The sequence below is a fragment of the Genypterus blacodes genome, unplaced genomic scaffold (assembly GCF_046128005.1).
Source record: "Genypterus blacodes isolate CSIRO-AG114 ecotype Tasmania unplaced genomic scaffold, CSIRO-AGI_Gbla_v1 ptg000111l_1, whole genome shotgun sequence".
Classification (NCBI taxonomy): Eukaryota; Metazoa; Chordata; class Actinopteri; order Ophidiiformes; family Ophidiidae; genus Genypterus; species Genypterus blacodes.
In genome coordinates this window covers 3,826,282-3,838,723 of record NW_027466915.1, presented here as the reverse complement: position 1 = coordinate 3,838,723, position 12,442 = coordinate 3,826,282, and the positions used below count along the sequence as shown (strand labels likewise).

At 41.4% G+C, this 12,442-nt stretch overlaps 1 protein-coding gene across 1 annotated transcript in view; it reads right to left on the bottom strand.

Annotated features, from left to right (window-relative positions):
- arhgap32b (Rho GTPase activating protein 32b) overlaps nucleotides 1-9,836 on the bottom strand; it is a 78,034-nt gene extending 68,198 nt beyond the window's left edge. Inside the window, exon 1 of the mRNA XM_076161219.1 lies at nucleotides 9,406-9,836. The gene's annotated coding sequence lies outside the window, so the exon portion shown is untranslated. The remainder of the gene's footprint in view (nucleotides 1-9,405) is intronic.
- Between the last annotated feature and the right edge of the window lie 2,606 nt (nucleotides 9,837-12,442).

The following is a 12,442-nucleotide window of genomic DNA, read 5'->3' as shown; positions in this document are numbered from 1 at the left end:
GTGGCATGAGCATTATTGATAATCATGAATGCAATATTGAGCGAAATCATTGTGATTCTAGTTCTGTCTATAATCGCACAGCCTCATCTCACACCTTGTTAATGGAATGGGTTATGAAACACTGAATGGATAGACATCTGCAAATGCCCTATGGAGGTAAGAGTGGGAGTAGAGCCCTAAGAGCGGAGAGCATAACAAGTTCATTATTCGAGGAATCTGTTAAGAAATTAAAAAATAGATGTTGTCAGAGGTCATCTGTTGCTGTTGAGCAGTTTCTTTTTTTACATTCCTAACCTGTGTTAGAAGTATACACAACAGCCTTACTTGGAAACTGTGCTTCATCCAGTTTAGAGATCTGGTTATAAAAAACCTTTAAAATGAATAAACCTATTTCAAAATGAGCACAAGAAAGTCTCATCACATTCAAACGAAAACATGTCCTCCAGTATGACGCATGTTTGAGGACACAGTGAGCTGAGTGAGCTCTGACAGCTTCTTGTGTTGGGGCACATTATCAAACACTGCATTTCTTCGGCAAGAACAAACAACTGCAAGTGTGAGCCATGGTTGAGAATGAGCTCCAAGTAGCTGGCAGAGCTGGGACACAATCCAAAAACATAAAGGGTTGAAAACGTACAAATATATCTGCAAGTATAGAGTGTGTGTGTCAATTCCAAAGGAACCTGTGTAAGAGCCAAGCTGCATTCTCAAACACAGCACTGCAGAGAGAGGACGACCAATGCACAACTAAGAATAAAGGGTGACGCTGCACTCTGACAGAGCTGGTATAGACTCCGATATGGCTGGTGTCAGTGGCGTCCGTCTCCATTTCTCCAACCTTGTCATTTGTTTTGCTGTCATAGGAGGGTGTGGCCTACCAGTGCAGGGCTTTCCCAAACTTGTTTTAAGTCTTAGGTGAAGTAGGGCCCCCTCCCACTCCAAAGAAAATCATATAAAAGTTATTTAACTGAAAACTATGTATTTCCACATTATTTGGGACCATCAGCATTACCACATTTGTGAAGAAGCCTGATAAACCCACTTTATGTTGCATCTGTGTGTGCTGTACATGTTGTACTTTTTCAGTCACATCATCCAGCTGCATTGGTAAAAACAGGTTTACAATGAATCACTATGCAATACAAAAAGGAATTTCCTGATATATTGCATGAATTAACCTTTTTACAAAGTGTTTGTGTACTGTACCAGCTGGTTGAGATCCATGCACATCGAAAGACCAAAAAACTGCCAGTGCACTTCAGTGTGTCCCCTAGAAACCAGCTGACAACCTCCGTGTGCCCCTGCAGTGCTCACTGGAATACCAAACGGAGGCCAAACTACTGTATCTTTTTCACTGCGCTTTTTGTTGTTCTAACCGTTTCGTTTCAGCTTGTGCGCCACGGAAAAACCGCTACACTGAGGATATATACTGGCAGGGTTAACCCCCATCAGTGACATAGCCTGGTTAAAGATGCACCTACAAGTTGCCGATGCCAACACTGCACTTTGCGTTGCATGACTCAGCTTACGCCACCTGCCCCTAAGCACCACCTCCAGATTCCACAACACACCTGTGTCGTCTATAAATCTACAGCTGTTGGCTATTACTGTTTATCATTGTGCTTTTTGCACAGTCTTGCTCAGAGGATATTGTTCTGCTCCAGGCTTTCAACACTTTTCCTCTTGTGAAACAGGATATTTTAATTTCACTTCCTACTAAACACAGCTACAATGTCACAAAATGGTCACATCGGGTCTCCTCTACAGCAGCGACGCTTGTGTTTGTGATGCTGATAGTGCACAGAGACCATATGCTGCATGCATATTTAATAAGTTCTGTGCAGTCTTACATACAGACTTGTTATTCAATATATGATATACCATTATATACTTCTATTCCTATATTAGTTTATCCTGAAGGTGACTGCAATTGAATTTCATTTAGCTTTATTGCAAAAGAGAGATGAGTATAATATATAGTAGTACTTGAAGATGTGAGCATCTTGTGAAGGCATGATGGGTAGATTTGACCTTAATGTACCCAGACAACATGACACCCATCAACCTAATTAGTGGAATGGAGGTGTAGTGGGGGTGTTGGGTATTGATAAGTGTGTGTCCAATGGAAAGAATCAGTGTGACCCACTACATAAATGTGCTTTAGGCAAGGTTTTGCCTCACTAGGCCTTTGCTGTCTGAAGCCCCCGGGCTGTAGAGCATCCTGCTCAAGAAGTCTGAAACTAACTACAAAGCATGAACCATTCAGACCAAACAAGAAGCACCACTGCAGACAAATGGACAGACCACCAGACAAGAACAATTTGAGTAAGATGTTGCTGACAAGGTTCTTTGAAATGATGGCCGTTTTATACAAATTGGAAATCGAGTATACGATCTCTTTAATGGACTGAGCTCATCTGATGGATGATTTCTTCTAAACTGCATCCATCTAAAAACATCCCTAAACTCTGAATTAAATGCCAAAAGCTTTTGTCATAAAAAATGGAGCGAGTGTGTCAAGTCTCTTTCCAACAGATGACACAATTCACTCCTGACAAGTTACCACACACATGACCGCACTGGAAAAGGCGACAGTTTACAGGGTGGTTGTAGCGGCAACAGCTGAATGTTTTCCATTCCGTGTAGCTTTTGGCAGAGATTTACAGACTATCATGATGAGACAGATTACACATCGCAACAATGCGTCCAGTAATAACGATCTAATATTGAATTTCAGACTGCATTTAATTTCTTATACTTTTAGTATGTGTGTATCCGTGTGTGTGAGAGTGACAGAGAGTGAGTGAGCGGGAAAGATGTGTGGATAACATGATGTCAAAGGTCAAAGGCTAGAACTGAGCCCAGGAAACAAACTCATTTTAGCCCAACGAGGGTAATGGTCACTGCAAACAGCGCAGAAATGGCAAAACATTTGGTAGATGTGTCCAAAATTGAATTTTAACAACTAATCAAAAAACGTTCCTTTACTTTCTGTGTGATGAAATTCTGGGGAACGTCTGTCTGTTTTTGTAGTTGTACTTTTTAATGTCCAAACTGACTTAGGGGAAGTGGGTGTTTGTGCACTCTGGTCGCTCTTCCTCAATTCTTATTAATGTCATTGCTCGTTAAGGTCACCATATCTTAAAAATGTCACTTACGATATCTTATTTGCCATTTATTTGGTCCTTGCTTTTGCTTTATATACTTGGGCTGCAATTTCCCGCCTCTGTTCTCTGGTGCTTTAAGATTAACAAAATTCATGTTAGCTTATCCACCAATAGTCAAAAAACTGAACCAGTGGTTAAATGATTTTACAGCCCCATGGGTTCAACACCTTACAACTGCAGTAAAAGTGCTTTAAAATGCTAACAGAATCAATAAATCTCTCAACCAATCCTTGTAGCTCTGAATATTTCCAGCGCTCAGCAGATGTTTTTCTCCACTGTAACAACAAGATCTGTTGAATGTTGACTCTCTTGGTAAGACCGCCAGCATAACTATCAGCTATGTGACGTCCACAGCACTTTCACACACACACTTGTTGCCAGCAGGATCTTGAATGACAACTATTTTTTTTCAAGCCAAGCTCATTAGCCTCCACGGTGGCATTGTGGGAATACCCTGGCAACTCGCTAATCACCGCCTATCTCAATACCAGAATTGTTTACGGGGGAATGGAATCTCCTTTGGGAATGTCACGGAATCCTCAGGGGATCTGCCACTGTGCAGGTAACTTGAAGCTAACAGCTTTTTTTAATGCCGGGAATGGAGAGTCTGCGGCTGTTTGTGGGGACAAGGCCAACGGACAGTGCAGAATGCTCTATGGGCTTGAGGAAAGCACAGAATGCTTTATACATAATTGATGAACATGCGGAAAGGAGTCACAATGGATGCTTAGCCCCTCACAATGCGTCAGTATCCAAGGCGGGGGTCAGGGGTCATGTCTGGCTTTGTGCGTGGCAGCAAAGGACGGAGACAAACAAGAAGACCTTTGAGAGTGGAGGAGGTTTCATGTACATAACAGCAAAACAAACCATTTGGTTGCGTAACAAGGAAAAGGAAAGGGAATAATCTGTCTGCATACCGTTGTTGTGCTAAACTGCCACGCATACTACCGATTTGATGGTGTATTTTTGTCTCCAAACTGTCAATTTGTGACGCCAATAAGAAGTCAGCTAAGTTTTGAGGGCAGGCAAGAAGCATTTTACAAAGATTATGTCGAGAATTATAGAAAAGAAAGTGGTTTCATTGCATTAAATGAGCAATTAATAGTGATATGACAATTTAGTAGGCTAAAATATTTATCATTAAGACATGACCAACACAACAAGATGAATGTATACGTATACAGTAATAACTAGTAATAAATATATCTTTAGGGTAAAATATATATATATATCTCTTTTATGTAAAATGGTTCAACCATAAGTTGTTTAGTGCTAAACATGTTTTAGTAAACTGCATTAAGAAATGTACTTTTATCACTAGTGTGAAACGGATGGATTGCTAGTTCGGTATGCATAAATACGCTGTCTAAGGTGAAACTAACTTTATCGCAGTATGTTCGGCTCAGGCACCTGCACGGCCTTTGTCATTACGCTGCACCTACAATGCATTTTGAAGTGTCGGACTTCCTCACGAGCCCCCACGAGACAGCTGCAGGATTACTATAATCACGCCAGTATAAACCAAGGCGCGCTACCACTACCATAATTTGGAGCACTTGTGCTTTGGCAAATGTAAAGACACACTCGTCAGTCCAGACCTGGTGAAAAATCTCTGCTCTTTGTATGGCTGATAGCACCACTGAGCTTGTCGCAGTGCACACCACAGCAGCTCTGATTGAAAAGCATTTTGCCTTTTGTGTGTGTGTGTGTGTCTGTGTGTGAGTGTCCGTGTGTGTTTGTGTGTTACATAAAGCTAATTCTAATGTGAAACAAGCTATCAAAATAGACGCAAAGAGGACGACAGCCCCATCACGCTCATCCGCCACCGTTGTTGTGAAACAGCCACAGTGCGAACCGCCTGACTGTATGACATCAGTGTTTTCGAAAAAGGGAGAGGGGAGGGAGGGAGATGAAGTGGAGAGGTGAGTGTCGTTGGATAGGTTCCAAACAGCGGTAAAGACCAATATCGGGTTCACATTCTTTTTAATACATTTTTTCAAAATCTTTAAGTCAATTGAGTCAAGTAAAAATCCCTTAGGGAAAGGCAACTAGCCAACAGAGGCCCAAGATGAGCCACATTATAGTCACTGTTGGAACAGATGAAGAGCCAAAGAGCAGTGAAGTGAGAATAAGGTCACTGTTCCCCTTGGCCAGGTCATTGCTGTAAAACACAATGTGCTCTCAAACAACGTCATCTGGTGAAAACTGTGGGGTGGCTACTTGATGCAGTTAATGTTAATACTGATAAATTCAGCATTAAAATAATGTGTTCTCCAAAGACCATTTTTCAGCCAGGAACCCCGCTGTAGAAGGGCTATTACATTATGATACTGTAGCTAAATGGGGCCCGGGGAAGAAGAACGGCTCATTTTCATTGCTTGTTTAGACCTCAGCAGTCCTTTTAAAACTCACATCACTCTGCCACACTAAATCAAATAGAGATAGAGTAGAAAAACTGGTTTGTTGGCAGTAGACACCTGGTGCAATGGCCTGTGAGAGTCAGATAACATGGGAGCTCCTTATCCATTTTATGCTTGCTGATTTTTCAAATGGTTTTATTATAAATGCTACAGGGACTGGCAGCAATATGGTCCAAAAACAGGCCTTGGACAAAATACTAATGGCTTTCCTTATGACTGACGCATTTATGATTAGTGTCCTTTATATAATAGCTCATGTCCACCTCCTTCTTGCCACTGTAAAATCTCTCCCTAAGCGTCATCATCTGTTCTTCATTTCAAGCAAACTAAGACGACAGACGATTCGGACGGATTGTTTAGATCTCCAAATACAAGCCTTTCTTAACCGGCAACAAAGAAAGTCCTCACTGAACGGAGCGAACATGAGGGACAAAACCACCACGGCTGATTTGGCTGATGAGTTATGACCACGTCAACATTAAGATATTGCTGTGGAACTGCACTGTGATGTCATGATTTCTTATCATTGCCCACTCTAAACACACCTGGGAGTGGGTTGCTGGCAGACTATGATAAATAAGAAACCGTTTGACATTCGGCATCCAAAGACATACTTGACTTACAATAAAGGATTAAAATGAATATAACCGTAAAATACATCTTGGTGTTTGTACAATCTTTGATCCCATTTCACCCGAATGTGCAGATGGTGAGATCCACTGTGTTCCTTTCATTTCAAATAAACAATGTAGGTAAAGAGGAACATCACGGCACATTTTGGCAGTGTGGCTAGACATTTTTGGAACATCTTGTAACTAAGTCAGTGACAGTGTTGCCTTTTTTCCCTTAACAGTGTTCAATCAGAGAGTATAAGAGAGAGAGAATAAGACTTAAATCCAGTGGAACAAAAACCCAAAGAAACCGAAACTTCATTACTTCATGCAAGAAATGACAAGCTCAAGAAGGACAGTGCATCACCGTAAGATCAAATTCAAACATGTCGAGTATAAAGGCAGCACAGAGCGTTTGGGTTTAACCAATACACCAAAGAGCCAACTGGCAAAAGTATGTCTTCTCTCATTGTGCTGAAAAGGCACTGAGCCATAACGCTTAAATGTAGGCTTCATGAACCATAGCATGTAAACAATTTCACGGCAATCATGATGGTGGCAGTATTGCGACGCTTTGAGAGACGCTGTGCTAATACAAATCCAGGTCTTTCCCAAGCTTTTGGAGGTCTTAGGTGCCGTCACCCCGAGGGGGATGTTGCGGGTTTCATTGAAATAAATGAAAGTGCATCACTTACTTACACCATCATTTAACCATAATTGATTAATAGTTATAAACACATAAAATGATATTTACATACAAAAGGCAATAACTACCCATATAACCTTCTCAGAAAAGAAGAGTAATGGCCCGTGGGGTGTCCATGTCCACATGTGTCATCATTCCAATGTACAATAGTCCTAAACTGGCCACGGTCAAGCTGCCAGAAAACAGTTCTGGGATTAAAATGTTTCAAGGAAGCATACAACTATCCCTCACGAGAATATTTTCAGTTTTACGCGTTTTATTCATCCTCAAATACGCATGTTCTTTTTCAGGACAACCACCTGATCAGCATGCACAGAGGTGTTTCACTCCTCTATGCAGTGATCATGTCACCTGCAGTCACAAAGTGTGTGTATATAGGCTGACTTCCAGTTGTTGTAACTTTAGCTGTTTTCTCCACCACGAGATCAGGATGACGACGCACAAGGTGGCCGTGTATGTTCCTTCTGTTGCTTGTGTACGACACAGTTCTTGCAGATGGCGCACCCCTAATAGATTTTGCTTGTCCCTTCAGCGTTATAAAAGCTAAAGTGAATCCAGGCTTTCCACATCAAAGACGCCTCTCTGATTTGCTTTTCCCGCTGCCATTTTTCCCCTAAAAGTTTCTTCTTCTAGCCATGGCAACATGTCTCAGGTCATTGATGTAAAATAGAACATGTTCTCATCCATGTGTAACCCTGTAAAAATCAAGCCCCCCCCCTTTTATCTTCCACCAAAACATGAGTAAAATGATTAGCTGTGGGTTGTGAGATCTGTGGTTAGAGATTGCATGCTTTATGTGAACACACTGTGAAGTGCATTGTGCAGCCTATTCACTCCTATCACTTCCTGTTTGCTTAGCTGGCTGGTTTTCCAAGTTAAATAAGGATTAACCGTGCATATCTGAATCTAAATCTAATCAAATACAAGGAAAGAAGCATTAGAGTACCATTGGATCAAATAACTTGTGGGTGGCTTTCTGACAATCCTTCCTAGAACACTCAAAATTAAGGGTGAAAGTGATAAGAAAGGGAGTTCTAGTTGAAGGGTTTGGGTTCTTTTAATAAATAGGTAGACGGTAGGTATGACGTTGTTCACAAAAGTCTTTGGTAAAGACCAAATACTTTCCAAGAGTTTGGTAAGTCATTCCGCCACCTTGGGACAACAAAGGAGAAGTCTCTGGCTAGATATTTAGGGCCTCGTTGTGGTGGTGGCACTAGCCATCATTCATTGGCAGAGCGGAGTGAGTGTCCAAATCAACAAAGCAACACAGATTCAAACACACTTACTGACTAATTGCTGTGTCCTAAATGTCCCAGATCAGAGCCTGTTCTGCTTTTCCAGCCCCGTTCAACCTCTCTTGAGGGCATCAAGTATTTAGAGAAAAATACCGTCCCTGTCGGTTTTCCACAACAAAGCAAGAGATAGGTTACAGGACCCACCCATTGAAACTCAGAGTGAAACCGGGAAGTGCTCAGCCCAACCACAAACAAAAGCCTTTCAACGACCTAAGCACAAATCTACAAAGAAACCAAAATTTAAACACTTCCTGGCTAATTGCTGTTGTCTAGGTGACTGAGATCACAGCTGATCAATTCAAGTAAATGCAACACTGAGGTAGAAGGGAAGTACTTTGTCTGCACACAGGACAAGCCAAATTATTTTCCAACAAGAATTACGGTGTGATTCTTACTTGAAACATGATAATTATGATAAAACATTGGAGGAATATTTTAAGGATAGCTTTCTATTTTTGAATAGCACAACAGTTTTGATAGATTGCCCCTTTATCTATTCTAAACAGAACATTTCAGTCATGTACCACAGTTGGAATACGCACCACAGCTTGAGAACCACAGCTCTATGCCAATGCAAAACCAAAACTTTGAATGTTTTCTAGTAGGACTGAGCAACACATGGATGGGCTTGTACACGCCTGCTGGCATGCATACCATTCTCCTGTCAGGGTAACACCACACGGCAAACTCCATTGAAAAAAAAATCGCTCTTTCTAAAATAGCTTGCCTCCTAACCAAAGTACATCAGATAGGACTAACGACCTCACGCTGTGGGGTGTGGCTGAATTAGGTAACACCGTGGACCAGAATCAAATCTAAAATGTGAATATTCAACCTTTTCTATTACAAACTGAAACTTTTACAATAGTTGAAAGCGGCGTTAAAATGCCTGACATTCGATTGGAATTTTGCATGTAGTTCTCCTCACTGCATTTTGTACCAAGGGATTAGCCAAATGTTGCTGGGTAGTCGTTATTCCCTTTGGCCAACGGCACACGCACGCTCGAACGCACACACACAGTCACACACACATGTCCCTGACTGCCTCTCCCACACACAATACATACATAGGCGCCGGCTAACGTTAGCACTCTTAATGGAGTGGCCACCAACCAGAAACTAATGATACTTATTCAGCAAAGTTATTCTGGTGAATGAAATTAACACCACAAACATGTAACCCAAAAAAAATGGAAATTAAAGTACCTGTGTCTGTGTATTGTCTCCGTTGCTCGGTGGAGATGGGCTTAGCTTTCGCGGTGTCTGTCTGGCGTTCCGCCGCTGGTAAATGTTCCTCTCCTGAGCTCCGCACACGCAGCTTCAGCTTGACCCATCAGAATCACACAATTCCGGGTGAACATATCACACAATATTACTCAATGTCTCTCCGAGCTGAAGGCGACCGCGCCATTAGTTGCATTCACATTAACCCCAAACAAAAAGGCTCCCTCGGGACAACAGCGTTCACTCAGCTGCATTTGCTTTCTATCTAAAATACAGAGTACCTTCACCAAAAAAAAAAATAACTCGACATTTCCACTGCGAAATCCCAATTACATTCTCTGTTTGTTAGCGTTCCGGGTCGTTTTTCCAGGTTAAAAGTTGAGGAGAGGCTCTGCCCGTGTGGATGAATAGCGAGCACGCCACAGACTGAGACTGGGAGCAGAGGAGCTGAAGTGTCCCTGTGGTGCCTTCAAGGGCTATCGGAGTTTTTACGGTTAAAGCGATTTCAGCCCCAGAGAGGGTAGACATGAAGAAATCAAATACTTTAGGATGTATCCGTCTAAACACACAATATAACATACTAGGTGCACCGCAGAGCAACACTGATGGTCCATGAATATTGCAGAGCCTTATTCTGTTCAATAAATTTGTCAGCTTTGGCAAACAAAGTGTGGAATACCCAATTAATTGTCTATTGTGTTGCATGTGACAAACAAGTATTTAAGTATTGAAGGTTATTAATTATCCATGTTATTATGATTTCATGGTCAATATATTAATCTAAAGATTTACTTTGAATTTGCTGCAATTCAAGCAACACAGACAATGCATAAGTGACCTTCATGGAACCATGCAATATTTTAGGTTTATGTGTGAAATGGTCTTCATTGTATTAGAAGCCTTAACAGGTATTAGCCGGAAAATAGACCTTAACCCTCAGTTTACAGATCCCACCATTACCAACCTGCAGTAAGGCATCACAGACTTAATGTGTTCAGCACTACATTGAATTCAGATAATGAGGGAAAGTCCTGTTTAGTTCTAGTATTTGAACTCAATCTGGCAGGATGAAAGCAAATTGAGCCCCTCTGGAGTCCAAAGTCATTTTCATAATTTTGATGTGCACTGAATTCATCTTTGATCTTTCACCTATAAAAGCTGCACTGTGAAGCATCACAAATTTGGGGTTGTGAAAAGGTGGACATGAAAATTTGAATTTGCCAAAACGTCTTAAAACCATTTATGAAGCAAGTTTGAACGATTCAATTGAAAATGAATTACGTGAAAATAATCTTGGAGAAGAATCTTGCTAGATTCTTCAGCTTTCTTCACTCAAATTGTCTGATTTGACAATACAAGTTTGTCAGAAATGTTAAGATTCCCACAACAAAAATGTGTTTTTCTGTCTAGTGAAGTGAATTTATAAACAATGCAAATTTTAGGCAGCAAATAAAAAACAATCTAATGAAACATGAAGCAGTGAAATGATTTAGTTAGTTAATTCTAGACTCCACAGGGTTAAAGTGTAGCTTGACTGCACTTGGCTGTACACAATGTTGTGATGTTTTGCATTTTTCATGTAATGTATCATAGTTGATATGCAGTGATGATGCAGTTTTCACATGCAAACAGCAGCTCACTGATCAGATGAACAGCGTAGTGCCACCCTCTGCTTCACCAGTGTCATTTTGACACAAACAACACATACTGTATGTGAATCTCAAACACAGGATTGCAGTGATGTGTTCATTCAGTATTACGCCATACAAAGACAAATCTGTTTTTTCTGAGGAGATGGAGAAGTCTGACTCATATCCTCATAGATCATATGCTCAAGATTGTTTTCCCTCTTGGACCCCTTTCAGCAGGACCTCGAGTGACACCACCACACTCACTCACCCATACAGGCATAAACACACACACACATATTACATCATGCTAGAAAGGGAGTGTGGCCCTTTGGATAAATAGGCTTCTCTTCAAAGGGGGATTCGCTGAGAGATCTGAGTCCAGCGTAGCGGTATGTGATGCTAGATGTGATGTACCTCCCTAGTTGGGAGTCTGACACCTCTGCTCTTCAGCTTCACTGGAGTCAACCTTTTAAAGCTGAAGGTTTAGCCCCTGAGTGCAAAATGTGATGGGGTTTCAACCAGCAACCATATGACTCATATTGTTGTTTGTAAATTTTTCCATATCATTTCTATTCCTAAACTGATGACTGATCAATGCCAAGCCACATTAGGTCAAAAGTCAAACCTCAGTACTGAACTGTTTCCCCTGTTCCAAATCATTGTAAACAGGCTGAACTGGCAGTGTGAACATGTTTGTTTTGAAATAGGTGTTCTCATGCAGAAACGTAGAACATAACATTAGAAATCCTCATGAATGTTGTCTGTTTCATACATATGAAATGGAGATAAGGAGTCATGGAGTTACTAAAGGAGAACTTAAGGAATCGAAGAGGAAATTCAAACCTGGCCATCGCATCTGATGTCTTTGCTCCTGCTCCTCTCAGATACATGATACCTGACCTGTTTCGATTCACTTTCCACCTTCCAGGCTTAAGTGACAGACTGACTCACCCTGGAGATAAAAATGAAGAACCCTTCTGTCAGCTCTGTCAGCAAGAACAAACGTCGGTCCGTAGGGGAAATCAGACACAGCTGAAACTGTTCAGGAGCCATCTTGCAAACACAGGATCATAGTCACACTCTGGGTCTAATATCCTTTCAGCCCTCACACTTGCTTCCGGTGAAACTGGGCTCAAGATATTTCAGTCATGTCATTCAATCCAAATGTTGTTGATTACCTGAAACTCACATTCTCACCGCAGCAGCAAAATAAATGTAACAGCAAACAGCCTGAAGGCTTGTTGGGAAAGGATGAAAATGGCCAGCACTTTAAATGCGAGTCACTCATCCATCATGACATTTCCTCAAGAATGCTTGGCCTTTAACACTGGAGGCTGAACTTGAGCTTCAGAATAAGGCTTCAGTCCTGCACCGAGGCACTGAAGCCT